At 36.0% G+C, this 20,191-nt stretch overlaps 1 protein-coding gene and 2 long non-coding RNA genes across 4 annotated transcripts in view; 2 read left to right on the top strand and 1 right to left on the bottom strand.

The window, feature by feature from the left end:
* Positions 1–1,099, bottom strand: part of LOC141377800 (uncharacterized) — a 36,158-nt gene extending 35,059 nt beyond the window's left edge. Inside the window, exons 1-2 of the long non-coding RNA XR_012390718.1 lie at positions 1,005–1,099; positions 609–777 (exon numbers count right to left, since the gene is read on the bottom strand). This is a non-coding gene — a long non-coding RNA (uncharacterized lncRNA). The remainder of the gene's footprint in view (positions 1–608; positions 778–1,004) is intronic.
* LOC141377804 (uncharacterized) overlaps positions 1–20,191 on the top strand; it is a 304,437-nt gene that overhangs the window by 31,582 nt on the left and 252,664 nt on the right. The window lies entirely within an intron of this gene.
* rab34a (RAB34, member RAS oncogene family a) overlaps positions 1–20,191 on the top strand; it is a 626,412-nt gene that overhangs the window by 455,464 nt on the left and 150,757 nt on the right. The gene's annotated exons all lie outside the window — the stretch shown is intronic.

Genomic DNA, 20,191 nt, shown 5'->3' with positions numbered 1-20,191 from the left:
AGAGGAGGAAAGGTAGTTCGCACGTTTGTTTATAAAGTTACTGGTGACTCAAACAAGCATAGATGGTTCAAGCAGCAGCTCCAGCTGTAGCGATGAAGAAATAATTAGTGTTCACAGAGCAATAAGCAGCTCCACATTCATATCGCCTCTGGGCATCTTCTTCAATGCGCTCACATTGACGCCCCGCGTCAAAACAAAAAAACGAGCATGAGGCGTTTTTTTTAAATGACGCTTTTGTGCCTGGCGTTTTGCGCGTTGGTGTGCACAAACACATTGACGCCCTTTATTTAGTTACAAGGCGATAAACGTCGACAGAAAACGCAAGCAAAAAACGTTTCGGTGTGCATGGGCATTTATGCTGCAGCGTGTTCCTTGTTAAGAGTTTAATCTTCTTTTAGTTAAGGGTTTTGCTTAAATTGAGTTTCATGTTTTGAGGTTACTGCCTTGCAAAAGAGTACCAGTCATGCTTTGGGTGTTTAATTTACAAGCATGTATAATCATGATAAAGCATAGAACAATAATAGTGAGATTAAGGTCTGAAGATGTCAGTAATGCACTGATAATGCCACTAAAGTAGCAATACTCAACATTTCTTAATTTGTACTTACTTCGAGTATGACGTTAGCTGGATGAAGATTTGTTTGCTGGAGGGTTTGCTTGACGTTGAGTAATCCACACAGACCAGGGTTTATGTTTGATTGGAGATGCGCTGTATAATTGTGGGCCATCATGTAATCTTGGTTGTCGTTGTCTCTGAGCGTGGGAGCAGCCGGAGGACTGAAATGACAGGCAGACAAATGCAGTCAGAGTTTGTTTAATCAGACGCGACTGTGCCGTCTGCTATCATCCATCTGAACCGTGACACAACCACATAGCTGTACATTTCAACATTGGCTGTGTGGATTGACAACATATGGAAGTGAAACAGGGGTGGGACAAAGTGTGCACAAATTAATCACGTAAGGTTTATTTTAATTAGCTTTTTATTACTTTTATTTTATTACCGTGATTTTTATTGTCATTAATGTTGGCACAATAAGGCAGAACAAGGAACCGCTTCATAATGCTCACTTACAGTTGACAGAAAACAAGACTCAGCAAAGCATATGTGAAACTGGGATGTATATATAGTCCATGTAATAGTTAATAATGAGCTTCAGCTGTGTGTGCATAAGTGTCCAGATTACTGTCAGCTGTGGCTGGAGTTGATGAGTGCAAAGACTTTTGGGAGTTGTGGTTCATTTCAGTGGCATATGTGTAGTAAGTGAATATTTAATGTTTTCCAGTGATTTATAAAGGTTAGATCGCTGGTGATTGTAATAATTATACTTTGCCTTTTTTGGCATAGAAGATTCAACATAGTACTTACCTTTCTTTAGTTTTGTCTAGGATGGTTTGGTTTTCCTCAAATGACAACAACAACAAGAAACAAACTAAATTTATATATATATATATATATATATATATATATATATATATATATATATATATATATATATATATATATATATACACACACACACACACATATACTCACTTTATTAGGTACACCTTACTAGTACCTCCTTTTGCCTTCAGAACTGCCTTAATCCTTCGTGTCATGGATTTAACAAACTAGAAATACTCCTCAGAGATTTTGGTCCACATTGACAGGATTTGTCAGCTGTACATCCATGATGTAAATCTCCAATTCCACCACTTCACAAAGGTGCTCTACTTGATTGAGATCTGGTGACTGTGAAGGCCATTTCAGAACAGTAAACCCATTGTCATGTTCAAGAAACTAGTTAGAGATAATTCACGCTTTATGACGGCACGTTATCCTTCTGGAAGTAGCCATCAGAAGATGAGTACACTGTGGTCATAAAAGAATGGACATGGCCAGCAACAATACTCAGGTAGGCTGTGGCGTTGACACAATGCTCAATTGGAACTAATGGGTTTCAAAGTGTGTCAAGAAAATATCCCCCACACCATTACACCACCATGTAAGGGACCGAGGGTCAAAGGAAACAGAACACAAGCCAAAAATTCTCCATTTGACATTTATTCTTAACAAATAGGACATAAGTCCTCAAATTAAGATAATTAAACAAAAAAGAAAATAAAAGGACCATGAGGCCAACATAATAAACCAACACGAAAAGACCTAACACAATGAAGAACAGCCAGGCTTATAAAGAAAGGGATGAGCTCATTTAAATTACAAAGGGGTAAAGACAAAAAATCACATTACTACATACAACACATAAACAAAATAAACGCAATAACATTATCACAAAAATAATAACATTAACCATTAACCAAAATAAACAAATTAACAAAAGCAATACATAAATATTTGATTAACGAGGATATCTAAAATAACTTATCCCCCTACATCTTCCAGCGGTTGGTTCGCCCAGGCGGAACCATTTTTGGATAAATTCGGCGTTCCCGCCTGGACTCCAATCTTTGCCGCACCGGAAGCCACCCGGCCGCCACTTCCTGTCTCCAGCTTACAACTCGGTAACTTAAAAAAAAAAAAACAACAACTATTATACAACTTAACTAATTTGTGTGCACTCCAAATTAATTAAGTAGTAACAAAAATTTATGGTTTCTTTAAATAAAGTATAAGAAAGAAACTATCGTGTATTGTGATTTGTATAATGATACGGAGAAAGAAACTATAAAATGAAATGTCATGTCTGCATAGTTGTGAATATGTTTGCATGGTTGCGTGTGTGTATGTATGCGTGGTTGTGTGTGTGTGTGTGTGTGTGTGTGTGTGTGTGTGTGTGTGTGTGTGTGTGTGTGTGTGTGTGTGTGTGTGTGTGTGTGTGTGTGTGTGTGTGTGTAAATATACGCACGCTGTTACACAGAACTGTGCGGCCAACCTTTCAGGCCGTCACCAGGGCCGCGCGTCCATAGAGGCAACCTAGGCGGAAAACTGAGGAAATGGTGATGCGCACCTCTCAATCAATATTGGTGGGCGGGGGCACCGAACTCCTACGTCAAGTTGCGGTCGTTCTCAAAACCGCTCCAATTGGTCTACAGTTTTTATGTTGTTAAATGAAAAAAAAAAAAAAAAGGACCGAGTGCGTTTATATCACCCCAATATGACGGTCTATACTATATACCTACACACAAGTTTGTCCAAACAGCTTGAAAAGTAGATTTTTAACCATAGGTACCCTTTAAATTCTTCAGCTGATACAGATAACTGCCTATTCCAAGTAATAATAGCCATTGCAAATTCAAATTTGAAAGAAATGCAAGTAAAAACATGTTCTCTTCATTTTAAAAAACCTGTTTCAGAGTAACTGGTCTTAGTCATAAACAGAAATATACTACTCAAAAGAAAATATAGAAGACTTTTGACATTCTGTGCAAGATCCACCCGCAAATATAGTCATGTCTGGGAGTGTCTGGTGGTCTTCCTCAAGAAACACAGTAAAAGCTGTGCTAAGATGAAGAGAAACTGCAAGCGGGAAGTTGGCGGTCAGTCAACAAAGGCCTTGTAAAAGGCATTGTTCTTCATCAGCATGGCTGTCTAACCACAGCAGCCCAGACAGCAGAAAGAGAGTCTGTCAACAAGCACAGCACAGCAGCCACGTGATATCACACACCAGAGACCATTTCTAACAAGAGTGAGGAGTAGTCTGTCATGCAGCCACACTTCAATCAAATTTGTAAACCCAGCCCATATTCCACTCTAGGAAGTGGATCATATCAGATGTTACCACCTCTTATACTACAGGGCTGTTGAACACTTGACTCTGATTGGCTGAAGACATACAATTATTTTGGGATTAATGCATGGCTAAAGTAGTTCCAGGCATGTCTTGCACATATTACAGTTCCATATCACTACGCCAAATGATTTTAGTTATATTATTTCACTGCCAAAAATCGAATTAAAACAAAACTTTTACTTTGGATGGGATGAGTAAGAAAACTAGTCAGGCACACAGCAGTGCTTTGAGGACAAAAACCTGACAAATGTCCTAAAATAAAATATTTCAACTATTTTACCAACTATTTATGTACAGTTGAAGTCAGAATTATAAGCCCCCTGTTTATTTTCCCCCAATTTCTGTTTAACAGGGAGAAGATTTTTTTCAACACATTTCTAAACAAATAGTTTGTTCTGTGGACAATAGAAAACAAATCAAACGGGCCTAATAATTCTGACTTCAACTGTACAGTATGTGTTGACTATAGTATAAGCATATTTGACACCAGTCCTTTAAACTATTAGAAAATAATAAAATATTTCAACAGTATATTTATGTATGTGTTAACTATAGTATAAACTGAATATTTGACTCCGGTCCTTCAAACTATTAGAAAATAATACACATGAATAATACACGGTAAAATTTTTATTCGACAACACTAAAGCAACCTAAATTTATTAACTTAACTTTTAAAATAAATAAATAAATAAATGAAATTTGTTTGTTTTTTGTGGGGTTAAAATACCCCTTTTACGATAATATTAGCAGGTTCCAAAACAAATACAATGTATGTAAATAATAGATAATAATAAAAATAATTAATAATATAATATATTTTCCTTTTTACAAAAAAGAGAGCTGCGCTTTGAACTGAACATGAAAATGTATGACATCAAACCCTCTCTTTTTATTATTTTTTATTTTTATTTGTATATAGTCTTGCTTGTTATTAACAATGAATCTGTTCACATATTATTCAACCCAGGCTAATTCTGAAAATGTACCACTAAATACATTTCTGGAGAGCGCCAAATACACCCAGGAGCTACAAATATTTTTTTTTTTTTTTTTTTGCAGTTTTTGTTGTCTCTAATCCACCAGAGGCTGCTGTGTATGTTTTTTGAGATCTCAGATTTCTCTCACAAGTGCCATTTGGCCTGCTGTTCTCATGTAAATCCATCAGAGGGTGCTGTCAACAGACTGACTGAATGACTGACTGACTGACTGATCGACTGACCCACCCTCCTTCTTCCCTAAACCCAACCAATAGTGTTTTCAAAAGCCACGCCCTTCCCTAAACCTATCCAACTATTTTGAAAAGCAATCCAAAAAAAAAAAAAAGCCCTCGCCTGAATTTTACCATGCTAACTGAAAAAACTGGTAACAGCTGGCAAGCCGTCCACATGTAGGTAAGTGGTCAGCTGTAAGCAAGAAAAGGAACTGCATCATATCGCCTAATGCGTTCATTTTAAAAACGAAATGCTGCCATACGTACTTCTGGCTACATACTTTGCGATCTCCAGAAATGTATATAGGGCTACGTTTTCATAATAAGCCTGTGTTGTCTTTATTTTGTCAATTTTTGCCGTTATAATCTTTAATCAAATCCCATAACCTTCCCTCCTCCTAGAAATGACTTTTCTTCTTGTCTGGTCACATGGAATGCCTTTAGGGCAGGCTATCAGTGCGGGTCTCGTTTCTGCTCTGCTTTCATTTATTCCTCAATCTTCCTTTATTTAGTTAGCAATGTCAAACTTCCAACTATCCAATCGGTACAAAATACACCACCCTACTTTTTGTTTTCTAATTTCGGGGCCATTTCAATTGGATATTGGTCACAGTATGGGGAAAAAAGGATAATCTTAAATAATCTTAAATAATCTTATTGAAATCAATAACATGTAATTATATTTCCTTTTAAAACAGACACTAATAATCTAACATTCATTCATTCATTTTCTTTTTGGCTTAGTCCTTTTATTTATCAGCGGTCGCCACAGTGGAATGAACCGCCAACTTATCCAGCATATGTTTTACACAGCGGATGCCCTTCCAGCAGCAACCCATCATTGGAAAATTAATAATCTAACAACTCCAAAAACAACAACTCAAAAATAAGCTGATACTTACCTCATCTACATAACAGGCTTTGAGAAGTAAAAGAGCTGCTGTAAGCCCAAAGAAAAAAAAAAGTAAAATCTGGTCTGTTTCCTGCTGAAAAAGTAATCGAGCTAATAAGCTGAAGAGTGTGGATTTGCTGTAGAGTGTATTAGTTTGAAATCTATGGGGAAAACCTTTCGCCAATAAATGTCAGCTTTATGGAATGACTTTAGCCCCGGCAACAAAACATTGATTGTTTCCAATTGGCAGGATTCCTTTCCCTCAAACAGAAACCGGGCCAATCAGAAGAGAGTTTGATGGAAAAAGAGTCTCCTCAGCCTGGCAACCGCTTCCCTTTACCTTTGCCTGCTGGCAGACAGTCATAATAGCACGTGCTCTCAACTGTGACTCGTCATTTCTTCAACATCAGGCCATAACTGAAGGAAAAGTCTTTCCATAGAAGAAAAAAAAAATACTGCTAAGTTGTTGTGAACAACTTGAGCTCTGTTTCCACATTAATTTCTCTCCAGAGATTAAATTACCTGTGTAGTTGCTTGTGTTTTAACTGCATATTCCTTTATGTTTGTTTCTGTTCGATTTTTGAAGTTTTTATTCACCTCAAAATGAAAACTTTTTAAAATTCACTTGTCCTCATTTTGTTCCAAAACCGCAAGAAATCAGTTCATCTTGTGAGCAGTACAATTTTGATAAAATCTGAGAAATATGTCAAATGTAAAAAAATAATAAAAGTCCCTCACAGCACATATTAACATGATATACTATGAGGGATTTTCATTTTCTCGGGATTAAATGGATTTTTTGAGTGTGTGTTAAAATATAACGTTAACATTTTTTTATTCTATCTACATTATTGTGGATAATAAGATGTGGTTTCATTTGGTATGACTAGGAATAACAAATAGGCAGAAAATGTTCAAACTACTTGCACTTCAACCAGTCATTCATTAATTTTCTTTTCGACTTAGTCCCTTTATCAACAAGGGTCGCCACAGCGGAATGAACCACCAACTTATCCAGTTTATATGTTTTATGCAGCGGATGCCCTTCCAGCTGCAACCCAACACTGGGAAACCCCCATACACACTCTTTCACACACAAACACTGTGGCCAATTTATTGCTTATTCAATTCACCTATACCACATGCCTTTGGACTGTGGGGGAAACCGAAGCACACAGCAGAAAACCCAGTACTTCAAACAATACATTAAAATATAATAATATGAAAATAAAATATTGGTTTGTAACATTAAGTTGCATTTAGTAGGGCTGAACACCAGTAGTCTAGACACGTTTTAGATATAATGGCTAAAAAATTTAAATAAAAATAAAAAAAAATTACCTGAAAATTATGTGAAAATTACCTGAAAAATAATGTGAATAAAGGTGTGTTCTATAAACATTTCTTCAAAATGTAAAATAAAAATGTTAATTCACAAGTCATATAGAAAGTTATTTTAGGGTCATTTTGGTTCCACCAAATATTGATTTCTCTATCTGAAGTTAGAACAATAGAATTGTGTTTTCTAAAAATGAATATAAATTGATGGGGACTTTTTTATATAATTAAAAATGCTCTAAATTGCACAAAACGTATTTGATATTTGGAAGAAATGTCAGGAGACATTAATAGAATAAAAAAAAAATATATATATATATATAAATTGTAACGAAAGTGGGAACTTTAAAGTGGTAACTTAAAGGTTTTTTTTTTAATATATATATATATATATATATATATATATATATATATATATATATATATATATATATATATATATATATATATAGTCTATATACAGTCGTGTGAAAAAAATTAGGACACCCTAAGAAAGCCTGGTATTTTGTAAGGTTTTTTAACATATGGTTATTTAATCTGAATTTTAACAATACTGAAAGAGTTAAGGTAAAATATCTAAACAATTAAAAGTGAAAAAAAAAACTTTTATTTAAAATTAAGATTTAATTTTACAAAAAATGCATATTTTACCTAAGGAAAAAGTTAGAACGGCACATTAATTCACACTTAAAATCACTCAAATCAAAGACAGGTGTACCACAACAGGTGCACATTATTAGTAAATCATTACTCACCATTTTGAATGAGGCTTGCCCTTTCTAAACTTTAGAAATTTATTTTGGTATGATCCTGACTGTTAAAGTGTTGAAGTGAGAGTGAGCACCATGAGCAAAATAGCTGTCTAAGGCCTTCTGAAAAAAAAAACAAAAACAACATTGTAGCAGCCTACGAGTCTGGTAAGGGATTTAAAAAGATCTCAAAAGATTTTGAAATGAGCCATTCTACTGTCCGTAAAATTATTTACAAGTCTGCAGGTCTGGACGTCCCAGCAAGTTTACCCTGAGAGCAGACCGCAAGATACTAAAAGAGGTCTTCAAACCCTAAAATATCCTACAGCAGGCTCTGGCTACTGCTGATGTGAAAGTGCATTCCTCTACAATTAGAAAGAGACTGCAACTTACATGGGGGGTGTGCAAGGAGGAAACCTTTGCTTTCTATGAAAAATATTAAGGCCAGACTGAAGTTTTCCAGAGAGAATCTTGACAAAGACCAAGGGTCCGTTCTTTGTACATGAATTACTCAATTAGCTGGATTTGGATATTGACAAATTGAAATGATCCAGGATTGTTTGTTCTTCAAAACTCATCTGAGATCATAGCAACAATTCTGGTAGCTCAAACCTCCTTGGGGGCATACTTTTTTGATGCAAAATTAATTTATACTGTTACTCCGTACGCCAATTAAAAAACTTGAGTAGGCCTATATTATAATAAAATAAATCTTCTCCAAATGCAGAACTAAATACATTGATATGCATTGAAATACATACTCTTGACATATGAAAGTGTAAAGCCTGCAGCCCACAACAAATGTGGAAAGTTATTGCTTGTCATATTTAACAAACCGTCTACTGCTAATTTTATGTAATTTTGCTCACATGGATAATTGAATATTAATCAGATGATGTCATTACGCTGCTGTGCCGTCAGCCAATTGCTGCATTGCTAATCATGATTTGGAGGATCGATAAATCTGGGCTTCACAACACACGCAGCGATCTCAGATCAGTTCATCCAGACATTTTAATCTGATTTGCAAACTTGTTTGAAAACCAAATTAGCCATCAGTTATCAAGATTAAAAGATCCAGGATCTGCCAAATCATCTTAGATCGTTTAAGCGATGTACAAAGAACAGGCCCCAGGACTTCTGCAATAATGTTCTTTGAACAGTTGAGTCCAAAATTGAGTTATTATATTACTAGAACAGACGACATGTTTGGCATAAACCAAAGACAGCATTCCAGGAAAAGAATATCAAACCAACTGTGAAGCACGGGGGTGGAAGTGTCATGGATTGGGGTTACGCTGCAAAAAATGCTTTTCTTACTTAGATTTTTTGTCTTGTTTCTAGTCCAAATATCTTAAAATTCCTAAATCAAGAAGTTTTCTAGACAAGCAAAACATAGCAAAATAATCTGCCAATGGGGTAAGCAAAATAATCTTACATCAAAAGAAAAAACAAGACTATTTTGCTTACCGCATTGGCAGAATATTTTGCTTGTTTTAAGGAAAAACTCACTTAATATTGGCATATTATTTCTCAAAACAAGACAATATGTTTTGCTTGTTTAGAAAATGCTTCTTGATATAAGAAATTTTAGATATTTAGACTAGAAACAAGACAAAAAATCTAAGCAAGAAAAGCATTTTTTGCAGTGTACTTTGCTGCAGCAGGACCTGGGGCCTCATGTACGAAGACTTGCGTGGAAATCTTACTAAAACATTGCGTACGCACGAAGCTGTAAATGTGCGTACGCAGAAAAAAATTCAGATGTATGAAACACTGCGTACGCCGAATCTCACGCATATTCTTTTGTACATCTGAATGAACGTGAAACTGAGCGCAACATGCACAAGCACAAAACCCCTCCCTGCCTCCTCCCCCGTATGAATATGCTAATGACTATGCTAATGGAAAAACCCAACGAAAAAGCAACGGCAAAATCAAGCAAAAAGAGAAACTTTGAACAGAATGTGAAATGGAGGTGCTGCTTTCGGAGGTAGACCGGAGAAAAGCGGTGTTATTTGCAAGTTTGTTCTCCGGAATTAACAACAAAAGAAAAAAATAGAGTGGGAGTTTAGCTGATACGGTTAACACAGTTGGGTCTGAACATCGCACTGAGTGCATTTTAAAAAAGAAATAGTGTGGTTTATAACTGAAAAATGTTGCAGCACCCTAAGCGGTCTCAGTGGCGCACCTCATAAGAAGCATGAGGTCATATACATACATATTCGAGCGTCAACTCGGCTCGAATCCAGCGTCGGATAAATTCTTTATTCTTTTTTCCCCCGCTACATATCAGATTTTGCCCACTATTTATCAAGAGAAAGACAAGTAGGAATCATTAATAAGTTTGTGCATCATATTTTATTTGCACATTTATTGAATGGAAATGTTTCTGATTCACGCATGCAAATTCATCTTCAGATAGTGTCTTTATAGCAATGTGTGTGCGGTAGATTGCTCAGATTACATTGCGACTGCTGCAAATTGTGCTTTAATGTTTAGCTGGTCAACTGTATGGTATGGAAATCTTACATACCTACTATATGAACCCGTCTCATACAGCTGCCATTGCAAGGATCAGACACTTTGTAGAGAGGAATTTAACACAACTGCCTCTAGGAGTCGCCAATGGAAATAAAACAGACACGCACAAAAAATGTGCGTACGCCTGCCAGAAAGCTGCCGTGAACCTGCGCACATTCCCACATTCAGTTCATTGTTAGTAAATCCAAACGTGAGCGATTCTGAGCGTGAAACCTGGCGTACGCAAAGTTTTTGTGCGTACGCAGCGTTGATACATGAGGCCCCTGGTCAGCTCACCGTCATAGGATCCACCATAAATAGTTATGAGTTCACTGTGCTTGAGGTGCTTGACACCAGATATCATCTGTCCAAAAATTAAAGATTAAAGGAAGCCAGACCATGCAACAGGACAATGACCCAAAACATACCAGTAAATCAACCAAGGACTGTCTGAAAACTAAGAAATGTTTAAATTTTGTAATGGCCAAGTTAAAGCCCAGATCTTAATCCCATTGAGATGCTGTGGGGTGACTTAACACAAGCTGTACATGCAAGAAACCCCTCAAACATCTCACAGCTAAAATAATTCTGGGAAACACTTTATTTTGATGGTCCATTTGAGTATCAGTAGACTGTCTACTTGATATCTGTTGATACGCTTATTCAACAGACATTTAACTGACTATGAGAACCTTGCAAGTACATGTCAACTTACACTAACCCTAACCCCAACCCTAACAGCCTACTTATAATCTAATGAGAATTAGATGCAATGTAACTTAAAATCAACAAACGGACCATCAAAATAAAGTATGACCGAATTCTGCATTGAAGAGTGGGCTACACTTTCCTCAGACCGATGTCAGAGACTGGTGGGTGGCTACAAGAAACATCTCACTGCAGTTATTTCAGCCAAAGGGAGTAAAACTAGCTATTAAGGGGTATGGTGTCCAAAATTTTTCCTCAGTTAGAATATGCACTATTGTAGAGTTACATTTACAGAGATCTTGATTTATTTTATTTTATTTTTTGTTATTATTATTATATTTTTTTCAGTTTTAACTGTTTAGTTATTGTACCTTAAACTTTCTGCATTGATAGATTAAACAAAACCTTACAAAATACCCAGACTTTCATAGGGTGTCCTATTTTTTTCACATTACTGTACATTGTAGGCTTATATACTGTATACACTTATTCAGTGGTTATAGTCAATAAAAGTTTAGATTAAATCAGTCATATAAAGCGATCTTGTCTCTTCAGAAAGCTTCACTGTCAAAAATGCAGGGTTCCACACAATTCCTCCATGTTGTCCCAACACAATTGTTTAAGTTAACTAATTTGTTTTTACACATTTCAGTGGATTGAATATAAAACAATTAAGCTGTCCCAAACAACTCAAGAATTAAGTTGATTCAACTCATTTATGCAAGCAGGCCATTTTTGAGTGTTGGATTAAACCACTGGATTGATATGGATTTATTTTTGATCTCTAATGAATATTTTGAGTTTTGCCTGAACATGGATGAACACAAATCCTTCATATTTGATTCAAAATATTATCATTTCTTTTGTGATCTGAAGTTTGTTCTTATAATTAATATTTAATTGTTATTACATTGCTTTGACCTAATTCTTCCGCCTGCTTTCCCTCCATTGTTTTAAAACAAATGAAGATTAAACATAATACGACTGAGACAGATGTCAGTTTTCTGCAAGACGGAGGGAGTTGCTGAATATTAACACACTGATGACAAACACACAGCAGTTTCACCTCTCTGAATCCCTAAACACTGAGCATGTGTTGAGTGTGATGTTAAAGCTCTCTCTATATGCTGTGGAGAGGTCAGCTGTGAAGTGTTCACGGATAATCTTCCACTGACCATCTGCTGCATTTTCCACTCTCACTGTTTGTTTTGCCTCCTTTTAATAACTAAATCTGTGCGCTTTTGAGAGAACAGGCGAATGGCATTCATACGGAGAGCAGGTGCCAAATAATCCACCCTCCCTCCAAAAATAGTACAATACAAGACTTTAATACATATGTACATTTTAATGCTTATTATACATGTTTAACTTTATATATATATATATATATATATATATATATATATATATATATATATATATATATATATATATATATATATATATTGTTATTATTTTTATTTTTTTTTTATTATGGGCAGCACAGTGGATAGCACAATCGCCTCACAGCAAGAAGGTTGCTAGTTTGAGCCCCGGTTGAGACAGTTGGCATTTCTGAGTGGAGTTTGCATGGTCTCCCCCTGTTGCCGGGGGTTTCCTCCAGGTGCTCCGGTTTCTCCCACAAAAAAAAAAAAAAAACATAGGCTGGATAAGTTGGCGGTTCATTCTGCTGTGGTGACCCCTGATTAATTAAGGGACTAAGCCAAAAAGAAAATGAATGAATTAATTAATGTTAATTGAAGAAATAGTTCAATAACAAATATAAATTTGCAGTTAATTTACTCACCCAGGGGTGCGTTTCCCAAAACCATCGTTAGCCAACTAAGGTCGCAAGTTCCGTCCTTACAAACACTGTTTGTTGATTTGCCATTTCCCAAATCCGTTGCCCTAACGAACATTCGCAAACTGCGTCGCAAACTTGAGCACTTGCAACTACACCTCTGGAGTTGTAGTTAGAAACATAGTTCCTGGCTGTGTTCTATTCCCACTTATTCCCCCTATACCCTATTAATTTAGAACATTCTAACAGTCAAAGTTGGAATAATTAAAAAATAAAATAGCATTAAGGTCATCTCTCTCTTAGGTGTAATTTGCTTCCAAACTATTTTTACAGTTCAGTTTTAGTGATCTTCATTTATACAATTGTGCTCCCTTCGCAGTGAACTTTGAAAACATTGATGTCATTTTGAACACAGCCTCATGGGGAAAGCTATAGGCAACCTATTATTTAAAAGCGGAATTTATTTTACGTCTCCAAAGCTTGTGAAAACAAAAAGCATATGTTAATTCTTTTAATTTATAGTAGGTTATTTATTAAGTAGGCTATCAGTACTGTATATGACATGGGTCTGCAGTGGTTTGCATGTGTCACATTGTACAAGTAGACTTAAAAAAAAAATAAATAAAAAATATCCTACTTAATAAAAAATATATATAATTATTATTATTACTATCATCATCATTATTGTTATTAATAATATTATTAAAGTATGATTTTTTTCATTTCTAGTAAATACTAAATATCAAATTTCATTTTATATAATGTAGCCTCATTATTTATTTAGTTATATGATTTTTATATGATATTAGAATACGTGTTAGCTTTTATAAGTAATTTTTCAATTTCTCAATAATAGTAAAGCAAACATAGGCCCTATGCGCCATTTACATATATTTCAATTAATATGGAAAGCGAGTGCATGTTTTTATTAAATCTAATATGGGATTTTATTTTAAATGGGTGTGCAGTAGAAAAATATCATTTGCACAAATCAATTATGGGGTTTTCTCTGAAGAAGTAGTTACTCCACCCAGTTTAGAGCATCATTATGGGAGTTTATGGGCGATGGATCTGCGACAGATAAACTACAGGTTTTGGGAAACACTCGTCAATACATAGTTCTTTTCCCAAATGATGCATCGTACTATGATAGTTCAGCCGCGAGTTATGTCGTTCTTTGGGAAACACACCCCAGGTCAAGTAGACTGTAAAAATAGTCAAAAATTTGCAGGCTTTTGTGTTTTCTCATTTGTATTTTTATTTGTCCGATTTATTAATGCATTTGAATCTCATTAAGGGATCTTGATCTTTCTTCCAACAACTTTTAACCTTAATTAATAAAAAAAATAAATAAATGAATAAATAAAAATAAAAAAAGTGGCCGGAGCAGTGGCGCAGTAGGTAGTGCTGTCGCCTCACAGCATGTCTCCTCGGCTCAGTTGGCGTTTCTGTGTGGAATTTTCATGTTCTCCCTGCATACGTGTAGGTTTCTCCGGGTGCTCCGGTTTCCCCCACAGTCCAAAGACATGCGGTACAGGTGAATTGGGTAGGCTAAATTGTCTGTAGTGTATGAGTGTTTGTAATATATATATATATATATATATATATATATATATATATATATATATATATATATATATATATATATATATATATATATATATATATATATATTAAATTAAACATACTTGTAATGTAAATTTGTTCACCAAATTAATGTGATTATATATATATATATATATATATATATATATATATATATATATATAATTTATTTTTATTTTTTGCAATCACATTATTTGACAATCTAATTTACATTACAAGTAATAAGAAACAAATCAAAACTTTTTTTGGAGGGAATGTAAAAATATTTAGCAATGCATTTTGGGGAAAAAAAAGAGAAAAATACAAAGAGCTCTTAAATGTCTAAATAAACGCCTATAAATAGTTCACGCATCCGCATGAGCGTCCCATCAAACGTGTTTCACAAAATAGCAGTGTTTTACTATTTCCCCCTGATCTGACAGCTGGATCGGGCAAATCTATTTTGTTGGCAGTGAGGAAAGGTGCTATAAGAGAGAGATCTAGTTAGCTGTTTTGGTTATGATGAAAGTGTGTGTAATAGGATTAGCGCAGCTTAGCAATCGAGCTATGATGTGGTTACAACAGCGCAACACAGTCCCACAGTGAGCACTTCAGTGTTTGACCTTCGGCTTGGACAAATTGTGATGGACAAATCTGACTGAGCGAGATGAAAAAAAGTGAGGAAAAAATAGCAATTTAAAACAACAACCTATATAGCAAAATTTCTCTGGCCCAGCTCTGGCCCACACAATCAGCTTGGCCTACATGTCGCACTGAATTACGGTACATGACTGGACCAAGTCTAGACAAACATAGACCATATTTAAGCTCAGGTCTCAGCCAAGTTAAAAATTCATAACTGGGCCAGATATGCTGGTGTGTCCCGACTACAACTTTAAATGTATTTTAAATGTGGGTCAAGAAAGCTCAAATTTATGTGGCCCACATATCATCTTTTAACACCTGGACCAAATATTACAATTGACATCTTGAACATGTCTTGTGTGCAGCCCTAAAAACGGCACCACCTCTGCTAAAACCGGGCCATGTTTGGCTCACATGCTGTATGACCCACATGCTGAATGCTTGCTGTGACAGCTTTATGCCAAATTTGGGCCAAAATTCTTTGCTACCTGGGAATGATCATCAGCTGCAACTGGCCTTAAAATCCTGACAGCTGCATTAAACTATTTCATTTATAATACTTGATATAATTTAGTCACAGAAAACAACCATGAAAACAAACTGCTCAACATAAACTCCTTTTAACACCGTGTCCTAACTACACGTGACAAAATTTAGCAACAAACAATTTGGCTGTCCGCACATGACTCAACAGAAACAGAAATATGGATTTTAATATAATTAATATCAACCTTTAACATTATTAATAGCCTACTGAGTTGCTGATGTTGTTGGTTTTTAGCTATTTTATTTTCAAGATTTAAGGTGACTTTCTGCAGTATGGCAGTAAATGTCACATAAAATGCTACTTAATCTCACATTTGCAGCATTAAACACTAAATACAGAACAATCTGTACCTGAGGTGATCATTGTCATTCTGTAATGAGTGGTGTTAGATCCAAGTGGTTAGTGGTCAGTTCCAAGTGAAGCTGTCACGACACCAGACAGAGAGGATCCAAGTGCAAGTAATATTGAATAAGACAAAACGTGTATCAAAGGATACCAAACATGAGAACATGAGAAAAAGCTAAGTTCAAAACAAAGAATGCCAACAGACCAAACGAAGTCGTCATCTGACGAACAGACAACAAAGAATTTTGAGAGACGAACAGACAGAGACAAGAACAAACAATGGACTGATGACCAGCAGTAACCACAGGCTGAAATATATAGCCAGTGAAACAGGGATCAGCTGGAGGATGATTTAAGTTAGCTGATAATGTCAGCTGATTCCATAGCACGCTGTCTTTTTTACAAAAAGGTAAACAAGCACACACCCATGGCACGACACATAACATACAGAAGAAACACACAGAAGCTTTTATTAGAATGATCAGGCAGGCAAATTTTTATCAGGGATAGTTTCATGTACTGTAGATAATCCAGAGAGTGGACGGTATAACAGACGAATAGTCAAGGGAGGCAGTGAAACACACAAACAGTAAACAAACATAGGTTAAAAGCATGGCTTTGAACAAGAAGGAATCTGCTTTGTAATGCTGACTACAAGGAAACAGGACTCAGTGTGTGTGTGTAGTATTTGTAATTAGTCCTGAACAGCTTCAGCTGTGTGTGAGTGTTATCAAGGGTGAACTGGGATTGGTGTGTGAGTGAGGTACATGATGGGATATGTAGTTCAGTTCAGTGGTAGTTGTGTTGTTGGGTGAATGATTGAGACTGTCCTCCACCGATCTGCAAAAGCTAGATTGCTGGAGATCATAACACATAATAGTAGCTGTTGTTTTGCCGTGATGTTGCCGAAATAAAAAGAATTTTTTAATGAGAAATTTTGCAACCCCCCCTCCCTCCCTGAAACCCAATCACAGTGTTTTAAAAAGCAATCCAGAAAAAGAAAAGCCCCCTGATTTTTACCACTTTTCAGATTTTACCACATTCTCACCCTGTTATTTACTTGTTTATTTTGTATTTTTTGCCTTTGTTTTTGTCTTACATGCTTTCTGGACGTACTTTTTGAGCTACTTCACGTCAGCTTCACGTCACGTCACATGGTGTGACTAAACTGTATTTAACAAACGTAGAAGAGATTTATCCTTTACATAATCTATTTCATTGAGAAAAGTTAATAAGATGAAATCACTTACACCAAGAGGAATGAATGAGGAGTTGGACCTTTCTGTGTTTCTTTACCAGATTGTTGTTTAGCTATAATATTATAAATCATGGATTTTGAAGTTGTAGTGACACAAATAATGAGATGAAAATGGGTTTTTGGACTGTCAGAATTTCATTGTATTGACGTAGACATGAATAAGGGAATGATGATAATTGATATGCTATTTTCCTGTAAAATAATGTTTTTGAAGGTAAGGGTATTTCTCGTGTGGTTGATTATGATATATTAAAATGAAAAAGAGACTGTTGATAATCATCAAATAGCCGTCTAGATAATTGAAACAATATAACATATGTATTTTTTTATGCATTGGACTGTCGGTATTTCATTGTATTGATGTAAATATGCTATTTTCTTGTGAAATAATGTTTTTGAAGGTGAGGGTAAATATTTCTTGTGTGAGATTGTTTTTGATCATCGAGTGACCGTCTAACCAATGACGCTATATGATTGCTTATAGGATAAAAAGGTGGAAAGAGAGGATTGTGTCACACACTGAGGAAGGCATTGTGCCGAAAAGTTTGTGTTTTTGTATCCCCCAAAGAATTTAAAAATAAAAACAGTATGAAGCAATTACTTGATAAGTGCGAACCATTACCTTTTTGAACTGAGAAATGTCACACAATGGAACTCAAATATTAAACTAAATTATTTGCTGAACATCACACATTCAGGCAGATAAAAAATAAAGATTGTGTGTGTGTGGGAAAATAAACCTGCAGTAAAAAAAATTAGGTTTTACTAGTAATACCACAGTTAAACTATTAGTGTAGCAAAATCATTGTGAATTTGTGGTGTTGTTTTTTAGTACATTGCAACTAGTCAGTATAGTACTTTTTTCCGCTCAGTGTATTGACAGTGTTCACGTCTCTTGCTGTCAGGCCAGATTAAATGTCTCCCAGTCTCCTCATTGTGAAGGCAAAACCTAAAGCTTAAACACTAAAAAACCCAAGATTATCTTCCAGGATTTAGGATCAAACCGAACACTGTAATATCAGGGTTGTGGCCTGGAAACAGCATCATTTAGAACCACGACAACAAAAATACATTGAGGTTGATTGAGTTTTCATTGAAGCTCAGGCTATAGAGCATCAGGGGACTTCAAATAAAGCATCGCAAGCTGCTTTGACATTTAATCTTAAAAAAAGTAGGCCTACTATTATCAATTTTTTTACTTGTGCATATTTTTCTTATCTAGGATTTGTTCATTTGTACATCATAACTCCATTCCTTCTTCTTCAGCTCTAAAAGTAACACTGCCTCTTTTGTCCATAAACAGCGTCTGACCAACACTTTCCTGACTCAGGAGATTCAACTCCCAGTTTAGCATGAAAAGACACATTCATCAATGCGTCAGCACAAGCTCATTTTCCATGAGTTACAGTTCATTTACAGAAATGGTAACAGGAACACACTCTTCAGTTCAGAAACATTGTGCTGAAGTGTGTGCAATTCAATGTATTCCGTAATCTGAAATGAGAGCTCAATGATGCAGGATGCCCATCTCAAGCATTCAGCCTTTGTGAGGATGAAACTCATGCCCACAGGCTGTGATAATGCCATTCTGTCTCTCAAACCCAAATAAAGTGCCCTCCACGAACAGCAGAGAGCAAGACTGACGCAAACTTCCTGAAAAAGACATGATGCTCTCAGAAAGCCTGCATCAGTTCTGCTCAACAATACACCGCATCGCTGCACACTAGTGCGTAATCATGCTGTTGTTTGAGGATAAAACATCACAAGTCGATGTCTATTCTTGTCTGAGCAAAAACAGACTGAATGTGAGTCATGCTTATAAGTGGACATTGTCGTTTTATTCGTCAAACGGGTTTGTACGTCAAACGTGTTGCGCATAACAGATGCAAATTCATGCAGGCTGACTTTGTTCTTATGAGTAGTGCTCGTTGTCTTCAATATACTATAGAAGGAAAAAAAAAGAGTTGATTTGAGTATTTAAAGATGAAAACTGTTCATTCTCAAAGAACTGATGATATCCCAGCAGGCACACAACATCATAAAACGTTAATTTTAGGTTAGATTTAGGTGTCAGGTGACCAAAATTCAAATGTCTAGCCAGTCTCAAAATGCAACAATATTTTGACATCCAATAACAACATCAAATGACATTGATAATTGGTTGATTTTAGATTTAGGTCGAGCCAACGTCTTAAACCAACGTCATATTTACATCAAATACTGACATTTATTCCTCAGGTGGGACAAACAAAATCTGACGTCTGATTGATGTCATTGTGGTAATGTCTACACAACGTCAAGCTGTAACATCATTAGATGTTAATATTTGGTTAATATTCGATTGGACGTTAGACATTGATGTTGGCCTGACATTGGGTTCTGACGTCAACCGCATTTTAATTTCCAAACAAAATGCGACATCCCATGATGTTGGGGTACAAGGTCAATCTGACATGTTGACGTCCTGTGCCTGCTGCGAAAAAGAAAACACTTCAGACACTTCCAAGAATTCACACTTAGCTCATGATTTATACATAGTTTGTTTGGCTTGCTGTCCCAGGAGAGAGCCCTGAGCTTAAGGGGTCCTCGGGCCCAGGGCTCCCTCCTTTTCACAGGGTAAGGGGAGATTGAGCTCAGGTCGATCTCAAAACTCCCCCCCTGCCGAGGCTAAGTTGAACTTCCTGAGGGTAAGGCATGCTTGCTGTGAGGCACCGTGCCGCCCATTCTGGATAAAGGTGGAATAAGGGGAGGAGGGGAGTTTCTTCCAGACGAAGATAGTTGTAGAAAAAAAATGAGGATATAAATATATATGTATATATATATATAGTGAATTGGGATCCTTTGATTAGAGGATCGTGATTAACTAATGTGC

Source organism: Danio rerio, chromosome 15 (assembly GCF_049306965.1).
Source record: "Danio rerio strain Tuebingen ecotype United States chromosome 15, GRCz12tu, whole genome shotgun sequence".
Lineage (NCBI taxonomy): Eukaryota > Metazoa > Chordata > Actinopteri > Cypriniformes > Danionidae > Danio > Danio rerio.
This window is presented reverse-complemented; position numbering and strand designations above follow the sequence as displayed.